Source organism: Phyllobates terribilis, unplaced genomic scaffold (genome assembly GCF_046119375.1).
Source record: "Phyllobates terribilis strain yellow unplaced genomic scaffold, ASM4611937v1 Scaffold_12__6_contigs__length_324123572, whole genome shotgun sequence".
NCBI lineage: Eukaryota > Metazoa > Chordata > Amphibia > Anura > Dendrobatidae > Phyllobates > Phyllobates terribilis.
In genome coordinates, this window is record NW_027362772.1 from 314,126,287 (window position 1) to 314,148,151 (window position 21,865).

Genomic DNA, 21,865 nt, shown 5'->3' on the forward strand with positions numbered 1-21,865 from the left:
GTGAAGAACCTAGAATATAAGACATATTTTCAGTTGTTTCACACTTTTTTGTTAAGTATATAATTCCACATGTGGTAATTCATAGTTTTGATGCCTTCAGTGTGAATGTACAATTTTCATAGTCATGAAAATACAGAAAAATCTTTAAATGAGAAGGTGTGTCCAAACTTTTGGTCTGTACTGTACACCGCTCACAAACCAGACACGTGCAGCACGAATACACCGCTCACATATCAGACACGTGCAGCACACCTACACGGCTCACATATCAGACACGTACAGCACACATACAGCGCTCACATATCAGACACGTGCAGCACACATACACCGCTCACATATCAGACACGAGCAGCACACATACACCGCTCACATATCAGACACGTGCAGTACACATACACGGCTCACATATCAGACACATACAGCACACATACGCCGCTCACATATCAGACACATACAGCACACATACACCGCTCACATATCAGACACGTTCAGCACACATACACAGCTCACATATCAGACACGTGCAGCACACATACAGCGCTCACATATCAGACACGTGCAGCACACATACACCGCTCACATATCAGACACGAGCAGCACACATACACCGCTCACATATCAGACACATACAGCACACATACACCGCTCACATATCAGACACGTGCAGTACACATACACGGCTCACATATCAGACACATACAGCACACATACGCCGCTCACATATCAGACACATACAGCACACATACACCGCTCACATATCAGACACGTTCAGCACACATACACCGCTCACATATCAGACACGAGCAGCACACATACACCGCTCACATATCAGACACGTGCAGCACGAATACACCGCTCACATATCAGACACGTGCAGCACACATACACGGCTCACATATCAGACACGTACAGCACACATACAGCGCTCACATATCAGACACGTGCAGCACACATACACCGCTCACATATCAGACACGAGCAGCACACATACACCGCTCACATATCAGACACGTGCAGTACACATACACGGCTCACATATCAGACACATACAGCACACATACGCCGCTCACATATCAGACACATACAGCACACATACACCGCTCACATATCAGACACGTTCAGCACACATACACAGCTCACATATCAGACACGTGCAGCACACATACAGCGCTCACATATCAGACACGTGCAGCACACATACACCGCTCACATATCAGACACGAGCAGCACACATACACCGCTCACATATCAGACACATACAGCACACATACACCGCTCACATATCAGACACGTGCAGTACACATACACGGCTCACATATCAGACACATACAGCACACATACGCCGCTCACATATCAGACACATACAGCACACATACACCGCTCACATATCAGACACGTTCAGCACACATACACCGCTCACATATCAGACACGAGCAGCACACATACACCGCTCACATATCAGACACGTGCATCACACATACCCAACTCACATATCAGACACGTGCAGCACGAATACACCGCTCACATATCAGACACGTGCAGCATACATACACCGCTCACATATCAGACACGTACAACACACATACACCACTCACATATCAGACACGTACAACATATATACACCGCTCACATATCAGACACGTACAGCACACATACATCGCTCACATATCAGACACGTGCAGCACACATACACCGCTCACATATCAGACACGTGCAGCACATATACACCTCTCACATATCAGGCACGTACAGAAAACATACACAGCTCACATATCAGACACATGTAGCACACATACACGGCTCACATATGAGACACATATAACACACATACACCGCTCACATATCAGACACGTACAACACACATACACCTCTCACATATCAGACACGTACAGCACACATACACTGCTCATATATCAGACACGTGCAGCACACATACACCGCTCACATATCAGACACATGCAGCACACATACACCGCTCACATATCAGACACGTACAACACACATACACCGCTCACATATCAGACACGTGCATCACACATACCCAACTCACATATCAGACACGTGCAGCACGCATACACCGCTCACAAATCAGACACGTACAACACACATACACCACTCACATATCAGACACGTACAACATACATACACCGCTCACATATCAGACACGTACAACACACATACATCGCTCACATATCAGACACGTTCAGCACACATACACCGCTCACATATCAGACACGTGCAGCACACATGCACCGCTTACATATCAGACACGTGCAGCACACATACACCGCTCACATATCAGACACGTGCAGCACACATACACCGCTCACATATCAGACACGTGCAGCACACATACACCGCTCACATATCAGACACGTGCAGCACATATACGCCTCTCACATATCAGGCACGTACAGAAAACATACACAGCTCACATATCAGACACATGTAGCACACATACACGGCTCACATATGAGACACATATAACACACATACACCGCTCACATATCAGACACGTACAACACACATACACCTCTCACATATCAGACACGTACAGCACACATACACCGCTCACATATCAGACACATGCAGCACACATACACCGCTCACATATCAGACACGTAAAACACACATACACCTCTCACATATCAGACACGTGCAGCACACATACACCGCTCACATATCAGACACGTACAACACACATACACCGCTCACATATCAGACACGTGCAGCACACATACACCGCTCACATATCAGACACGTGCAGCACACATACACCGCTCACATATCAGACATGTGCAGCACACATACACGGCTCGCATATCAGACACGTGCAGCACACATACACCGCTCGCATATCAGACACGTTCAGCACACATACACCGCTCACATATCAGACACATGCAGCACACATACACCGCTCACATATCAGACACGTGCAGCACACATACACCGCTCACATATCAGACACGTTCAGCACACATACACCGCTCACATATCAGACACGTGCAACAAACATACACCTCTCACATATCGGACACGTGCAGCAAACATACACCGCTCACATATCAGACACATACAACACACATACACTGCTCACATATCAGACACGTACAGCACACACACACCGCTCACATATCAGACACGTACAACACACATACACCTCTCACATATCAGACACATGCAACAAACATACACCGCTCACATATCAGACACGTACAACACACATACATCGCTCACATATCAGACACGTACAACACACATACACCGCTCACATATCAGACACGTGCAGCACACATACAGCGCTCACATATCAGACACGTGTAGCACACATACACCTCTCACATATCAGACACGTGCAGCACACATACACCGCTCACATATCAGACACGTACAACACACATACACCTCTCACATATCAGACACGTGCATCAAACATACACCGCTCACATATCAGACACGTACAACACACATACACCTCTTCCATATCAGACACGTGCAGCAAACATACACCGCTCACATATCAGACATGTACAACACATATACACTGCTCACATATCAGACACGTACAGCACACCTACACCGCTCACATATCAGACATGTACAACACACATACACCTCTCACATATCAGACACGTGCAGCAAACATACACCGCTCACATATCAGACACGTACAACACACATAAACCGCTCACATATCAGACACGTACAACACACATACACCGCTCACATATCAGACACGTGCAGCACACATACACCGCTCACATATCAGACACGTGCAGCACACATACACCGCTCACATATCAGACACGTGCAGCACACATACACCGCTCACATATCAGACACGTGCAGCACACATACACCGCTCACATATCAGACACATACAGCACACATACGCCGCTCACACATCAGACACGTGCATCACACATACCCAACTCACATATCAGACACGTGCAGCACGCATACACCGCTCACATATCAGACACGTGCAGCATACATACACCGCTCACATATCAGACACGTACAACATACATACACCGCTCACATATCAGACACGTACAACACACATACATCGCTCACATATCAGACACGTTCAGCACACATACACCGCTCACATATCAGACATGTGCAGCACACATACACCGCTCACATATCAGACACATGCAGCACATATACACCGCTCACATATCAGACACGTACAGCACACATACACCGCTCACATATCAGACACATGTAGCACACATACACGGCTCACATATGAGACACATACAACACACATACACCGCTCACATATCAGACACGTACAACACACATACACCTCTCACATATCAGACACGTACAGCACACATACACCGCTCACATATCAGACACGTGCAGCACACATACACCGCTCACATATCAGACACATGCAGCACACATACACCGCTCACATATCAGACACGTACAACACACATACACCGCTCACATATCAGACACGTGCAGCAAACATACACCGCTCACATATCAGACACGTACAACACACATACACCTCTCACATATCAGACACGTGCAGCAAACATACACCGCTCACATATCAGACACGTACAACACACATACACCGCTCACATATCAGACACGTGCAGCACACATACACCGCTCACATATCAGACACGTGCAGCACACATACACCGCTCACATATCAGACACGTGCAGCACACATACACCGCGCACATATCATACACGTGCAGCACACATACACCGCTCACATATCAGACACGTGCAGCACACATACACCGCTCACATATCAGACACGTGCAGCACACATACACCGCTCGCATATCAGACACGTTCAGCACACATACACCGCTCACATATCAGACACATGCAGCACACATACACCGCTCACATATCAGACACGTGCAGCACACATACACCGCTCACATATCAGACACGTTCAGCACACATACACCGCTCACATATCAGGCACGTGCAGCACACATTCACCGCTCACATATGAGACACGTGCAGCACACATGCACCACTCACATATCAGACACGTGCAGCACACATACACCGCTCACATATCAGACACGTGCAGCACACATACATCGCTCACATATCAGACACATGCAGCACACATACACCGCTCACATATCAGACAAAAGCAGTACACATACACCGTTCACATATCAGACACGTGCAGCTCACATACACCGCTCACATATCAGACACGTGCAGCACATATACACCTCTCACATATCAGACACGTACAGCACACATACACCGCTCACATATCAGACACATGTAGCACACATACACGGCTCACATATGAGACACATACAACACACATACACCGCTCACATATCAGACACGTACAACACACATACACCTCTCACATATCAGACACGTACAGCACACATACTCCGCTCACATATCAGACACGTGCAGCACACATACACCGCTCACATATCAGACACATGCAGCACACATACACCGCTCACATATCAGACACGTACAACACACATACACCTCTCACATATCAGACACGTGCAGCTCACATACACCGCTCACATATCAGACACGTGCAGCACACATACACCGCTCACATATCAGACACTTGCAGCACACATACACCGCTCACATATCAGACACATACAGCACACATACACCGCTCCCATATCAGACACGTACAACATACATACACCGCTCACATATCAGACACGTACAACACACATACATCGCTCACATATCAGACACGTTCAGCACACATACACCGCTCACATATCAGACATGTGCAGCACACATACACCGCTCACATATCAGACACGTGCAGCACACATACACCGCTCACATATCAGACACGTGCAGCACACATACACCGCTCACATATCAGACACGTACAGCACACATACACCGCTCACATATCAGACACATGTAGCACACATACACGGCTCACATATGAGACACATACAACACACATACACCTCTCACATATCAGACACGTACAGCACACATACACCGCTCACATATCAGACACGTGCAGCACACATACACCGCTCACATATCAGACACGTACAGCACACATACACCGCTCACATATCAGACACGTGCAGCACACATACACCGCTCACATATCAGACACATGCAGCACACATACACCGCTCACATATCAGACACGTACAACACACATACACCGCTCACATATCAGACACGTGCAGCACACATACACCGCTCACATATCAGACACGTACAACACACATACACCTCTCACATATCAGACACGTGCAGCAAACATACACCGCTCACATATCAGACACGTACAACACACATACACCTCTCACATATCAGACACGTACAGCACACATACACCGCTCAAATATCAGACACGTGCAGCACACATACACCGCTCACATATCAGACACATGCAGCACACATACACCGCTCACATATCAGACACGTACAACACACATACACCGCTCACATATCAGACACGTGCAGCACACATACACCGCTCACATATCAGACACGTACAACACACATGCACCTCTCACATATCAGACACGTGCAGCAAACATACACCGCTCACATATCAGACACGTACAACACACATACACTGCTCACATATCAGACACGTACAGCACACACACACCGCTCACATATCAGACACGTACAACACACATACACCTCTCACATATCAGACACATGCAGCAAACATACACCGCTCACATATCAGACACGTACAACACACATACACCGCTCACATATCAGACACGTACAACACACATACACCGCTCACATATCAGACACGTGCAGCACACATACACCGCTCACATATCAGACACGTGCAGCACACATACACCGCTCACATATCAGACACGTGCAGCACACATACACCGCTCACATATCAGACACGTACAACACACATACTCCTCTCACATATCAGACACGTGCATCAAACATACACCGCTCACATATCAGACACGTACAACACACATACACCTCTCCCATATCAGACACGTGCAGCAAACATACACCGCTCACATATCAGACATGTACAACACATATACACTGCTCACATATCAGACACGTACAGCAAACATACACCGCTCACATATCAGACACGTACAACACACATACACCGCTCACATATCAGACACGTACAACACACAAACACCGCTCACATATCAGACACGTACAGCACACCTACACCGCTCACATATCAGACACGTACAACACACATACACCTCTCACATATCAGACACGTGCAGCAAACATACACCGCTCACATATCAGACACGTACAACACACATACACCGCTCACATATCAGACACGTACAACACACAAACACCGCTCACATATCAGACACGTGCAGCACACATACACCGCTCACATATCAGACACGTGCAGCACACATACACCGCTCACATATCAGACACGTGCAGCACACATACACCGCTCACATATCAGACACATACAGCACACATACACTGCTCACATATCAGACACGTGCATCACACATACCCAACTCACATATCAGACACGTGCAGCACACATACGCCGCTCACACATCAGACACGTGCATCACACATACCCAACTCACATATCAGACACGTGCAGCACGCATACACCGCTCACATATCAGACACGTGCAGCATACATACACCGCTCACATATCAGACACGTACAACACACATACACCACTCACATATCAGACACGTACAACACACATACATCGCTCACATATCAGACACGTGCAGCACACATACACAGGTCACATATCAGACACGTACAACATACATACACCGCTCACATATCAGACACGTACAACACACATACATCGCTCACATATCAGACACGTTCAGCACACATACACCGCTCACATATCAGACATGTGCAGCACACATACACCGCTCACATATCAGACACGTGCAGCACACATACACCGCTCACATATCAGACACGTGCAGCACACATACACCGCTCACATATCAGACACGTACAGCACACATACACCGCTCACATATCAGACACATGTAGCACACATACACGGCTCACATATGAGACACATACAACACACATACACCGCTCACATATCAGACACGTACAACACACATACACCTCTCACATATCAGACATGTACAGCACACATACACCGCTCACATATCAGACACGTACAGCACACATACACCGCTCACATATCAGACACATGCAGCACACATACACCGCTCACATATCAGACACGTACAACACACATACACCGCTCACATATCAGACACGTGCAGCACACATACACCGCTCACATATCAGACACGTACAACACACATACACCTCTCACATATCAGACACGTGCAGCAAACATACACCGCTCACATATCAGACACGTACAACACACATACACCTCTCACATATCAGACACATACAGCACACATACATCGCTCACATATGAGACACGTACAACACACATACACCGCTGACATATCAGACACGTAAAGCACACTTACACCGCTCACATATCAGACACATGAAGCACACATACACCGCTCACATATCAGATACGTGCAGCTCACATACACCGCTCACATATCAGACACGTGCAGCACACAAACACCGCTCACATATCAGACACGTACAACACACATACACCTCTCACATATCAGACACGTGCAGCACACATACATCGCTCACATATGAGACACGTGCAGCACACATACACCGCTCACATATCAGACACATGCAGCACACATACACCGTTTACATATCAGACACGTACAACACACATGCACCTCTCACATATCAGACACGTGCAGCACACATACATCGCTCACATATGAGACACGTACAACACACATACACCGCTCACATATCAGACACGTGCAACACACATACACCGCTCACATATCAGACACGTGCAGCACACATACACAGCTCACATATCAGACACATGATGCACACATACACCGCTCACATATGAGACACGTGCAGCACACATGCACCGCTCACATATCAGACACGTGCAGCACACATACACCGCTCACATATCAGACACATGCAGCACACATACACCGCTCACATATCAGACACAAGCAGCACACATACACCGCTCACATATCAGACACATGCAGCACACATACACTGCTCACATATCTGACACGTGCAGCACACATACGCCGCTCACATATCAGACACGTACAACACACACAGCTCACATATCAGACACGTGCAGCACACATACACCGCTCACATATCAGACACATGCAGCACACATACGCCGCTCACATATCAGACACGTGCAGCACACAAACGCCGCTCACATATCAGACACGTGCAGCACACATACACCGCTCACATATCAGACACATGCAGCACACATACACCGCTCACATATTAGACACGTGCAGCACACATACACCGCTCACATATCAGACACGTGTAGCACACATACACCGCTCACATATCAGACACGTGCAGCACACATACACCGATCACATATGAGACACGTACAACACACATACACCTCTCACATATCAGACACGTAAAGCACACTTACACCGCTCACATATCAGACACATGAAGCACACATACACCGCTCACATATCAGACACGTGCAGCACACATACACCGCTCACATATCAGACACGTGCAGCACACATACACTGCTCACATATCAGACACGTACAACACACATACACCTCTCACATATCAAACACGTGCAGCACACATACATCGCTCACATATGAGACACGTGCAGCACACATACACCTCTCACATATCAGACACGTACAGCACACATACATCGCTCACATATGAGACACGTACAACACACATACACCGCTCACAAATCAGACACATGCAGCACAAATACACCGCTCACATATCAGACACGTGCAGCACACATACACCGCTCACATATGAGACACGTGCAGCACACATACACCGCTCACATATCAGACACGTGCAGCACTCATACACTGCTCACATATCAGACACGTGCAGCACACATACACCGCTCACATATCAGACACGTGCAGCACACATACACCGCTCACATATCAGACACGTGCAGCACACATACACTGCTCACATATCAGACACGTGCAGCACACATACACCGCTCACATATCAGACACGTGCAGCACACATACACCGCTCACATATCAGACACGTGCAGCACACATACACCGCTCGCATATCAGACACGTGCAGCACACATACACAGCTCGCATATCAGACACGTTCAGCACACATACACCGCTCACATATCAGACACGTGCAGCACACATACACCGCTCACATATCAGACACGTGCAGCACACATACACCTCTCACATATCAGACACGTGCAGCACATATACACCTCTCTCATATCAGACACGTGCAGCACACATACACCGCTCACATATGAGACACGTGCAGCACACATGCACCGCTCACATATCAGACACGTGCAGCACACATACACCGCTCACATATCAGACACGTGCAGCACACATACACTGCTCACATATCAGACACGTGCAGCACACATACACCGCTCACATATCAGACACATGCAGCACACATACACCGCTCACATATCAGACACGTGCAGCACACGTACACCGCTCACATATCAGACACGTGCAGAACAAACACACACAGCTCACATATCAGACACGTGCAGCACACATACACCGCTCACATATCAGACACGTGCAGCACACATACACCGCTCACATATCAGACACGTGCAGCACACATACACCGCTCACATATGAGACACGTGCAGCACACATGCACCGCTCACATATCAGACACGTGCAGCACACATACACCGCTCACATATCAGACAAGTGCAGAACAAACACACACAGTTCACATATCAGACACGTGCCGCACACATACACCGCTCACATATCAGACACGTGCAGCACACATACACCTCTCACATATCAGACAAGTGCAGAACAAACACACACAGTTCACATATCAGACACGTGCAGCACACATACACCGCTCACATATTAGACACGTGCAGCACACATACACCACTCACATATCAGACACGTGCAGCACACATACACCGCTCACATATGAGACACGTGCAGCACACATACACCGCTCACATATCAGACACATGCAGCACACATACACCGCTCACATATGAGACACGTGCAGCACACATACACCGCTCACATATCAGACACGTGCAGCACACATACACCGCTCACATATCAGACACGTGCAGCACACATACACCGCTCACATATCAGACACATGCAGCGCACATACACCGCTCACATATGAGACACGTGCAGCACACATACACCGCTCACATATGAGACACGTGCAGCACACATACACCGCTCACATATGAGACACGTGCAGCACACATACACCGCTCACATATGAGACACGTGCAGCACACATACACCGCTCACATATGAGACACGTGCAGCACACATACACCGCTCACATATCAGACACATGCAGCACACATACACCGCTCACATATCAGACACGTGCAGCACACATACACCGCTCACATATGAGACACGTGCAGCACACATGCACCGCTCACATATCAGACACGTGCAGCACACATACACCGCTCACATATCAGACACGTGCAGCACACATACACCGCTCATATATCAGACACGTGCAGCACACATACACAGCTCACATGTCAGACACGTGCAGCACACATACACTGCTCACATATCAGACACATGCAGCACACATACACTGCTCACATATCAGACACGTGCAGCACACATACACCGCTCACATATCAGACACATGCAGCACACATACACAGCTCACATATCAGACACGTGCAGCACACATACACCGCTCACATATCAGACACGTGCAGCACACATACACCGCTCGCATATCAGACACGTGCAGCACACATACACCGCTCGCATATCAGACACGTTCAGCACACATACACCGCTCACATATCAGACACATGCAGCACACATACACCGCTCACATATCAGACACGTTCAGCACACATACACCGCTCACATATCAGACAAATGCAGCACACATACACCGCTCACATATCAGACACGTGCAGCACACATACACAGCTCACATATCAGACACGTGCAGCACACATACACCGCTCACATATGAGACACGTGCAGCACACATGCACCGCTCACATATCAGACACGTGCAGCACACATACACCGCTCACATATCAGACACGTGCAGCACACATACACCGCTCATATATCAGACACGTGCAGCACACATACACAGCTCACATGTCAGACACGTGCAGCACACATACACTGCTCACATATCAGACACATGCAGCACACATACACTGCTCACATATCAGACACGTGCAGCACACATACACCGCTCACATATCAGACACATGCAGCACACATACACAGCTCACATATCAGACACGTGCAGCACACATACACCGCTCACATATCAGACACGTGCAGCACACATACACCGCTCGCATATCAGACACGTGCAGCACACATACACCGCTCGCATATCAGTCACGTTCAGCACACATACACCGCTCACATATCAGACACATGCAGCACACATACACCGCTCACATATCAGACACGTTCAGCACACATACACCGCTCACATATCAGACAAATGCAGCACACATACACCGCTCACATATCAGACACGTGCAGCACACATACACCGCTCACATATCAGACACTTTCAGCACACATACACCGCTCACATATCAGACACGTGCAGCACACATACACCGCTCACATATGAGACACGTGCAGCACACATGCACCGCTCACATATCAGACACGTGCAGCACACATACACCGCTCACATATCAGACACGTGCAGCACACATACACCGCTCACATATCAGACACGTGCAGCACACATACACCGCTCACATATCAGACACGTGCAGCACACATACACCGCTCACATATCAGACACGTGCAGCACACATACACCGCTCACATATCAGACACGTGCAGCACACATACACCGCTCACATATGAGACACGTGCAGCACACATGCACCGCTCAAATATGAGACACGTGCAGCACACATGCACCACTCACATATCAGACACATGCAGCACACATACACCGCTCACATATCAGACACGTTCAGCACACATACACCGCTCACATATCAGACACGTGCAGCACACATACACCGCTCACATATCAGACACATGCAGCACACATACACCGCTCACATATCAGACACGTGCAGCACACATACACCGCTCACATATCAGACACGTGCAGCACACATACACCGCTCACATATCAGACACGTGCAGCACACATACACCGCTCACATATCAGACACGTGCAGCATACATACACCGCTCACATATCAGACACGTGCAGCACACATACACCGCTCACATATCAGACACGTGCAGCACACATACACCGCTCACATATCAGACACGTGCAGAACAAACACACACAGTTCACATATCAGACACGTGCCGCACACATACACCGCTCACATATCAGACACGTGCAGCACACATACACCTCTCACATATCAGACACATGCAGCACACATACACCGCTCACATATCAGACACATGCAGCACACATACACCGCTCACATATCAGACACGTGCAGCACACATACACCGCTCACATATCAGACACGTGCAGCACACATACACCGCTCACATATCAGACACGTGCAGCACACATACACCGCTCACATATCAGACACGTGCAGCATACATACACCGCTCACATATCAGACACGTGCAGCACACATACACCGCTCACATATCAGACACATGCAGCACACATACACCGCTCACATATCAGACACGTGCAGCACACATACACCGCTCACATATCAGACACGTGCAGCACACATACACCGCTCACATATCAGACACGTGCAGCATACATACACCGCTCACATATCAGACACGTGCAGCACACATACACCGCTCACATATCAGACACGTGCAGCACACATACACCGCTCACATATCAGACACGTGCAGAACAAACACACAGGGTACTTAGTAAGCACCGTTTTTGATTACAAAAAAGTGTAAAAGCCATCCCACCATCGTCAAGCTGTACCCAAATCAGGATGGTCCACCTAAGTAAATAGGTGTTTAAACAATTGGGTCAGGGTCCTGCTCTATCCCCATCTATAGAGACCTGCTGGCACATAGGGATGTTTAATACTACAGAGCGGACCCTCCTGATTGTGTGCACCTTGTCGCGGTGGGATGGCTTTTACGTCACCTAAGTCCCCTCTGCTATTTACATGTACTATTACATGTAGGGATTTGCTCCTCTTATTTTTATCCTAGGTTACGTTTGATTATGGCCACAGTGTGAACGTGCACCTACACATTGCACTTATAACATCAGGTGCTCCGGCTCATTGGTTTTGCTGAGGTCTTCAGAGGGCTGTGAAACCTCCAGGACCATAGATAGCTACCTGAGTAGTGAAGACCTGACCTGTCAGGGGATTATTACTGGAGAGAAGAATGAAATCCTTTATTTGCACTGATTACAATAAATCTTATTATGAGGAAACTGTTAGAAGAAGCAAATAATATTTCTGACAGAATAATAACGATGTGGGTAATTATCCCTGGGCCGCAGAGCTGCACTTCTGTTTGCTCTACTTCTATTAAACCCGAGTACCACAAAATGTTGTAATTACAGCATGAGAAAATATAGAAAATATACAGGTGAGGGGTTAAATAAAGTGCGTTCAGCATGGAACAGTCTAGAATTTGTCATTCTTGTTTGATCCTATTTGAAGTGTTTGTTACAATAGTATCCAACTCAGACAATGCTGTGCACTCCAGACTGACACATTGTAACAAACTATCAGGACAGCAGAGATATTCATGCTTCTTACCTTGCAGATGATTATCTAGACTGGATACTATTGTAGCAAATCCTGGGCTGTGAGGACTATTAAGGACTAGAGGACCTTTCACTGGATATTTCATTGGCATGGAGTACTGCTTCCTGCTGCTGATCCGCTGATCCTGGGACAGTTTTTCTTTTTCTTCTGCGCGCCTCCTTTCCAAAGTTAAGCGTCCCAGTAATAAAGATGCAAATTTTCTTTTCAGCCAACTGGGCGTGTATCAAAGAACGTCTCTTTGGGTGTGACTAAATTCTGATTCACTGGCAGACAGAAAAGGGCCCCTGTGCAAGAGCAACATATGGGCCCTTTGCCGCCCAAGAGCTCTTAAAAATGCAAAATTGCACCTGCTTTGGAGGTAGAAATGGGCCCCCTTACCTCTCGGACCCCTGTGCGGCCACACAGGTTGCATCAATGATATGTCTGCCCCTTTTCTGATTGGATATCATCAGAGGAGAAAAAGCACATGACCACAGAGAAGTTCTGTGCTGCACAACAGCCAGTGCTGTAACTTAAAGATCGCGGGCCCCGATGCAAAAGCTCCAAAGGGGCCCCCAACTATTGCAAGTCTTTAACAGCAATGGTCTTTTCATATAGGCCAAAGAGATCTTTTGGGCCCCCAAGACTCAAGAGCCCGGGTGCAACCCCTGCCACTATTATAGTTACGTCCTTGTGCCCAGCTGATTAAAGGGAAAATTTGCATCATTATTACTGGGCCTCAGACAGGAAAAAAGGAAACACCTATCAACAATTAGTAGAGCAGCACCAAAGAGAGTTTAAATAAAAAAATCCAGTGAAAGTAAAGGGTTAGTCCCACAAATGCAATCATTTTTACAAAGCACAATATCTGCATTTTCCATCTCCTTCTGCCCCTCTGTTCATACAGCTTCACTGGGTCAAATGGGCGATCCTATTCTTGTCTGCTAAATCTATATTGTCCAGCCTGCTTCTCCTGAGTGCTGCAGACCCTCCCTCTGCTCTGTGCCTCCTGATATAGAGAGACCTCTATGGATGGGACAGGGTCTATAGGTGCATCTGGGCTCAACCCACAGCATGAGAACTACCCTAACACTAAATGCAGTGACCACAGGGAGGGTAAAGCCCTGGGAGGACATCATCAGGGGGGTGATAGCTGAAATAGGTTGTATAGCAACAAAATATTACTTCTGTATGTGCAGAGGACTGAGACCATCTTATGATATTGGGAATAACCCTTTATGTCTGTACAGGTTTACAGCCTCCGGTTGTAGGCATGATTTGCACCCCAACCCTTTTAAGTAACTGACAGCAAGCAGAGATCCTGAAAATGACAAAATAATTGAAATATTAGGTATATTAAAAAGATGCAGAAATGTATCTTGTCATTGATTTAGATTTAATTGCATAAAACTGGACAAGAAACACTATAGGTGTGAGATATGATATGGATTTCACCCCATGGACCCCATAGCTATCACCCCCAATATATCTAGTTCTGTACGAGGACTGCAGACCCCTGGATACGCACTCCGGTCAGTGACTTCCCCGCTAGACATTTCAGGAATTAGGACAAGTATGTAATTATAAAGTCCCCGCGTTTGTATCAGAGATTTGGACAGACCGCAGCACATCCTGCCAATAGCCGCCACGTCTTCAAGGTGACATCAGCTTCTATCTCGTCAGGACGGTTGTCACTCATCATCCGTGTGCCAAAAAATCTGTCATCTGTGTGCAGAGAAGACGCCGGACATCATTTACCAGAAATAGAAAACTTGTCTTTTCTTAAAGCGATATTCCCACCTTAGGGACCTACCACATACAGTGGATATAATAAGTCTACATGCCCCTTTTAAAATTGTCATGTAAAAAATCCTACAAGAAGAATTTCCACTTTAATGTCGCTCATAATCTGCACAAATCCACTGAAAAATAAACTGAAATCTTTTCAGGTTAAAAAAAGAAAAAGACATAAAATAATGCAGTTGCATAAATGTGCACACCCTTACACTAATTCTTTGTTGCAGTCCCCTGTGAATTTCTTGCAGGGTTCAGTCTTTTTGGATCGGGGTCTATCAGCGCGGCCGCATCTAGAATTGTCAGATTGCAAGAACATTTCCTCTGTACAGCGCCATCTACAGGTCACCACAGATTGTCCCTTGGGTTCATCTTCTTCTGGAGCTTAGAAAAAGATCATCTCTGAGCGATCGAAACGCGTCGCTGAAAATGTCCTAGTAACAGCTATTCAGTTGCACCTATAGCTCAGTCTTATTTATTCATTCCTTCATTTTTGGATGGAGTAAGTTTTAAAAAAAATTTCTAATAAAGTTGCTATTTTAAAATGTTCCTGATTTCTCGGATCCTGAAGCTGGATACCTTTTTGTTTTCTTCTGGAGAAGCCGTTCTCTTCTTGGTTTAAAGGTTGCTTAAGGCACTGGCAAACACAGTCAGAGGAGGCCCCTGTGCAAGAACATTATAGGGGCGCTTTGCAGTCCAATAGCGATTCACAATGCACAATTTTGTAACATTGGCATCTCTGCCTCCTGCCGGGCAGAGACGCCGTTCCCCTCACCGCCGCGGTCCCGGTCCGGCGTCTTCCTGCTCCCCTGCTTCTGCTGCTGTGGCGCGCACCGCATGCAGCTTCCCGGGCACTGTGCTTAGGGCGCACGCGCGCTCCCTCCCTCTTGAAGGGGCCGCGGAGGCCATCATAAAGAGTCCCCGGCCAATGGTCGGAGGACTTCTCCTATATAAGGCACCTCCTCCAAAATGGAGGTGCCTGTGGAAGGTTGTTGTTTTGTGCGCTTTCCTCAGCCCTCATGTCCCGCTGCCTGTCAGTCCTGCCCGTCAGTCTGTCTAACAGTCCAGCCCGCCAGTCTGGCTAACAGTCCAGCCCGCCAGTCTGTCTTACAGTCCTGTCCACCAGTCTGCCAGTTACCTGCCATGCCCGCCAGCCTGCCTACCTGGAGCACCTGCCAGTAACCTACCATGCCGGCCAGCCAGCCTACCCGAAGCACCTGCCAGTTACCTGCCGTGCCCGCCAGCCTGCCTACCCAGAGCACCTGCCAGTAACCTGCCGTGCCTGCCAGCCGGCCAACCCGGAGCTCCTGTCTGGCTATCTACCGAACCCACCTGCTTGCCTACCCGGAGCACCTGTCTGGCTATCTGCTGTACCTGCCTGCTTATCTACCCGGACCACCAATCAGCCTTCCTGCCGTGCTCATCCGCTGTACCGGTCAGCTCCTGTCATCTGACCCGTGGGAGCCACCTGCTCTCACACAAGGTCGGTCCCAGAGTGGCACCTGGTTCACCTGCTCGGTCCCTCCCTGGTTCACGGAGTCGACTAAGCCACCGTGTGACCTGGGTCGGTTTGAGTAGGCACTTAGTTACACCCCTCTGGTCCCTCCTTGCAACGAAACACAGAGGTTCCACCACCCGGACCCGTAGCAAATTTAATCTGTTGTGGAAGTAGAGATGGGCACCCTTACCTCTTGGACTCTGGTGCAGCTGCTCACCCATGATATGTCCGCCCCTGGCTTAAGGGTCATTGTCGTGCTGAAAGGTGAAATTCATCCTCAGCTTTTAGCAGAGGCCAGAAGGTTCTCATGTACAATTGCCTGATATTTATTCTGCTAATAAACACTTCCAACTTGCCTAAAGCCCCAGTTCCAGCTGCCCCCACTATGACTCACTGTGGGGATGGTGATCTTCTGGTGATGACCGGTGTCGGCTTTGTACCTTTTGAAATTATGGCCAAGAAGTTGCATGCGCATCGGTGCATGCGCATAGCGCTATCCGGCGCCATTTTACGGCAGTGTGTCTTCATCAAAATGGCTCCGGACAGCGCGGTATGGGCACGCGGGTACTCCGGGTATGAGGGGGCCACACATACCAGGATTGGGAGGTGAGCGGGCCACACATACCAGGATTAGTAGGTGAGGGGGCCACACATACTAGGATTGGGGGATGAGGGGACCATGCATACCAGGATTGGGGGTGAGGGGACCATGCATACCAGGATTGCCGGATGAGGGAACCGCACATACCAGGATTGGGGGGATGAGGGGTACCACACATACCAGGATTGGGGGTGAGGGGTACCATGCATACCAGGATTAGGGGATGAGGGGTACCATACATACCAGGATTGGGGGACGAGGGGGCCACACATACCAGGATTGGGGGATGAGGGGTACCATGCATACCAGAATTGGAGGATGATGGGTACCATGCATACCAGGATTGGGGGATGAGGGGTACCATGCATACCAGGATTGGGGGATGAGGGGTACCATGCATACCAGGGTTGGGGGGTGAGGGGACCATGCATACCAAGATTGGGGGGTGAGGGGTGCCATACATACCAGGATTGGGGGATGAGGGGGGCCATGCATACCAGAATTGGGGAGTGAGGGGACCAGGCATACCAGGATTGGGGGTGAGGGGACCATGCATACCAGGATTGCCGGATGAGGGAACCGCACATACCAGGATTGGGGGGATGAGGGGTACCACACATACCAGGATTGGGGGTGAGGGGTACCATGCATACCAGGATTAGGGGATGAGGGGTACCATACATACCAGGATTGGGGGACGAGGGGGCCACACATACCAGGATTGGGGGATGAGGGGTACCATGCATACCAGAATTGGGGGATGAGGGGTACCATGCATACCAGGATTGGGGGATGAGGGGTACCATGCATACCAGGATTGGGGGATGAGGGGTACCATGCATACCAGGGTTGGGGGGTGAGGGGACCATGCATACCAAGATTGGGGGGTGAGGGGTGCCATACATACCAGGATTGGGGGATGAGGGGGGCCATGCATACCAGAATTGGGGAGTGAGGGGACCATGCATACCAGGATTGGGGGTGAGGGGACCATACATACCGGGATTGGGGGGTGAGGTGTGCCATACATACCCGTATTGTGGGATGAGGGGTGCCATGCATATCAGCATTGCGGATGAGGGGTGCCATGCATACCAGCATTGGGGATGAGGGGTACCATGCATACCAGAATAGGGATGAGGGATACCATGCATACCTGGATAGGAATGCGGGGTACCATGCATACCAGGATGAGGGATGGGGTACAATGCATACCAGAATAGGAATATGTGATGCCATGCATACCAGGATAGGGATGAGGGAGCCATGCATACCAGGATGAGGGATTGGGTGCCATGCATACCAGGATTGGGGGATGAGGAGACCATACATACCAGGATTGGGGGAAGATTGATGCCATATACAGTATACCAGAATTGGGATGAGGGGTACCATGCATACCAGGATTGAGGGATGAGGAGGCCATACATACCAGAATTGGGATGAGGGGTGCCATGTATACCACGGTGCGGGGTACCATACATAACAGAATAGGGATGTGGGGTACCATGCATACCAGGATGAGGGATGGGGTGCCATGCATACCAGGATGAGTGGTACCATATATACCAGGATTGGGGGATGAGGAGTGTCATGCATACCAGGATAGGGATGAGGGGGCCATACATACCAGGATTGGGGATGAGAAAGCCATGCATACCAGGATGAGGGATTGGGTACCATACATACCAGGATTGGGGTATGGAGGGTGCCATGCATACTTGGATTGGGGGATGAGGGGTGCCATACAAACCAGGATTGGGATGAGGGGTGCTATGTATATCAAATTTGGGATGAGGGGGCCAAGCATACCAGGATGAGAGATGGGGTGCCATGCATACCAGGATTGAGGGATGAGGAGGCCATACATACCAGAATTGGGATGAGGGGTGCTATGTATACCACGGTGCAGGGTACCATACATAACAGAATAGGGATGAGGGGTGCCATACATACCAGGATTGGGATGAGGGGTGCTATGTATATAAAATTTGGGATGAGGGGGCCATGCATACCAGGATGAGAGATGGGGTGCCATGCATACCAGGATTGGGGATGGGGGGTGCCATGCATACCAGGATTAGGGATGGGGGGTGCCATGCATACCAGGATTGGGGATGAGGGGTGTCATGCATACGAGTATTGGGGATGAGGGGTGCCATGCATACCAGGATTGGGGATGAGGGGTGCCATGCATACGAGTATTGGGGATGAGGGGTACCATGTTTACCAGGATTGGGGATGAGGGGTACCATGCATACCATGATGAGGGATGGGGTGCCATGCATACCAGGATAGGGATGAGGGGTGCCATGCATACCAGGATGAGGGGTACTATACATACCAGGATAGGGATGAGGGATTGGGTACCATGCATACCAGGATAGGGATGAGGAGTGCCATGCATACCAGGATGAGGGGTGCCAAGCATGCCAGGATTGGGATGAGGGGTGCCATGCATACCAGTTTTGGGGATGAGGGATGCCATGCATACCAGGATTGGGGGATGAGGAGACCATACATACTAGGATTGGGGGAAGATTGATGCCATATACAGTATACCAGAATTGGGATGAGGGGTACCATGCATACCAGGATTGAGGGATGAGGAGGCCATACATACCAGAATTGGGATGACGGGTGCCATGTATACCACGGTGCGGGGTACCATACATAACAGAATAGGGATGTGGGGTACCATGCATACCAGGATGAGGGATGGGGTGCCATGCATACTAGGATGAGGGGTACCATATATACCAGGATTGGGGGATGAGGAGTGTCATGCATACCAGGATAGGGATGAGGGGGCCATACATACCAGGATTGGGGATGAGAAAGCCATGCATACCAGGATGAGGGATTGGGTACCATACATACCAGGATTGGGGTATGGGGGGTGCCATGCATACTAGGATTGGGGGATAAGGGGTGCCATACATACCAGGATTGGGATGAGGGGTGCTATGTATACCACGGTGCGGGGTACCATACATAACAGAATAGGGATGAGGGGTGCTATGTATATCAAATTTGGGATGAGGGGGCCATGCATACCAGGATGAGAGATGGGGTGCCATGCATACCAGGATTGAGGGATGAGGAGGCCATACATACCAGAATTGGGATGAGGGG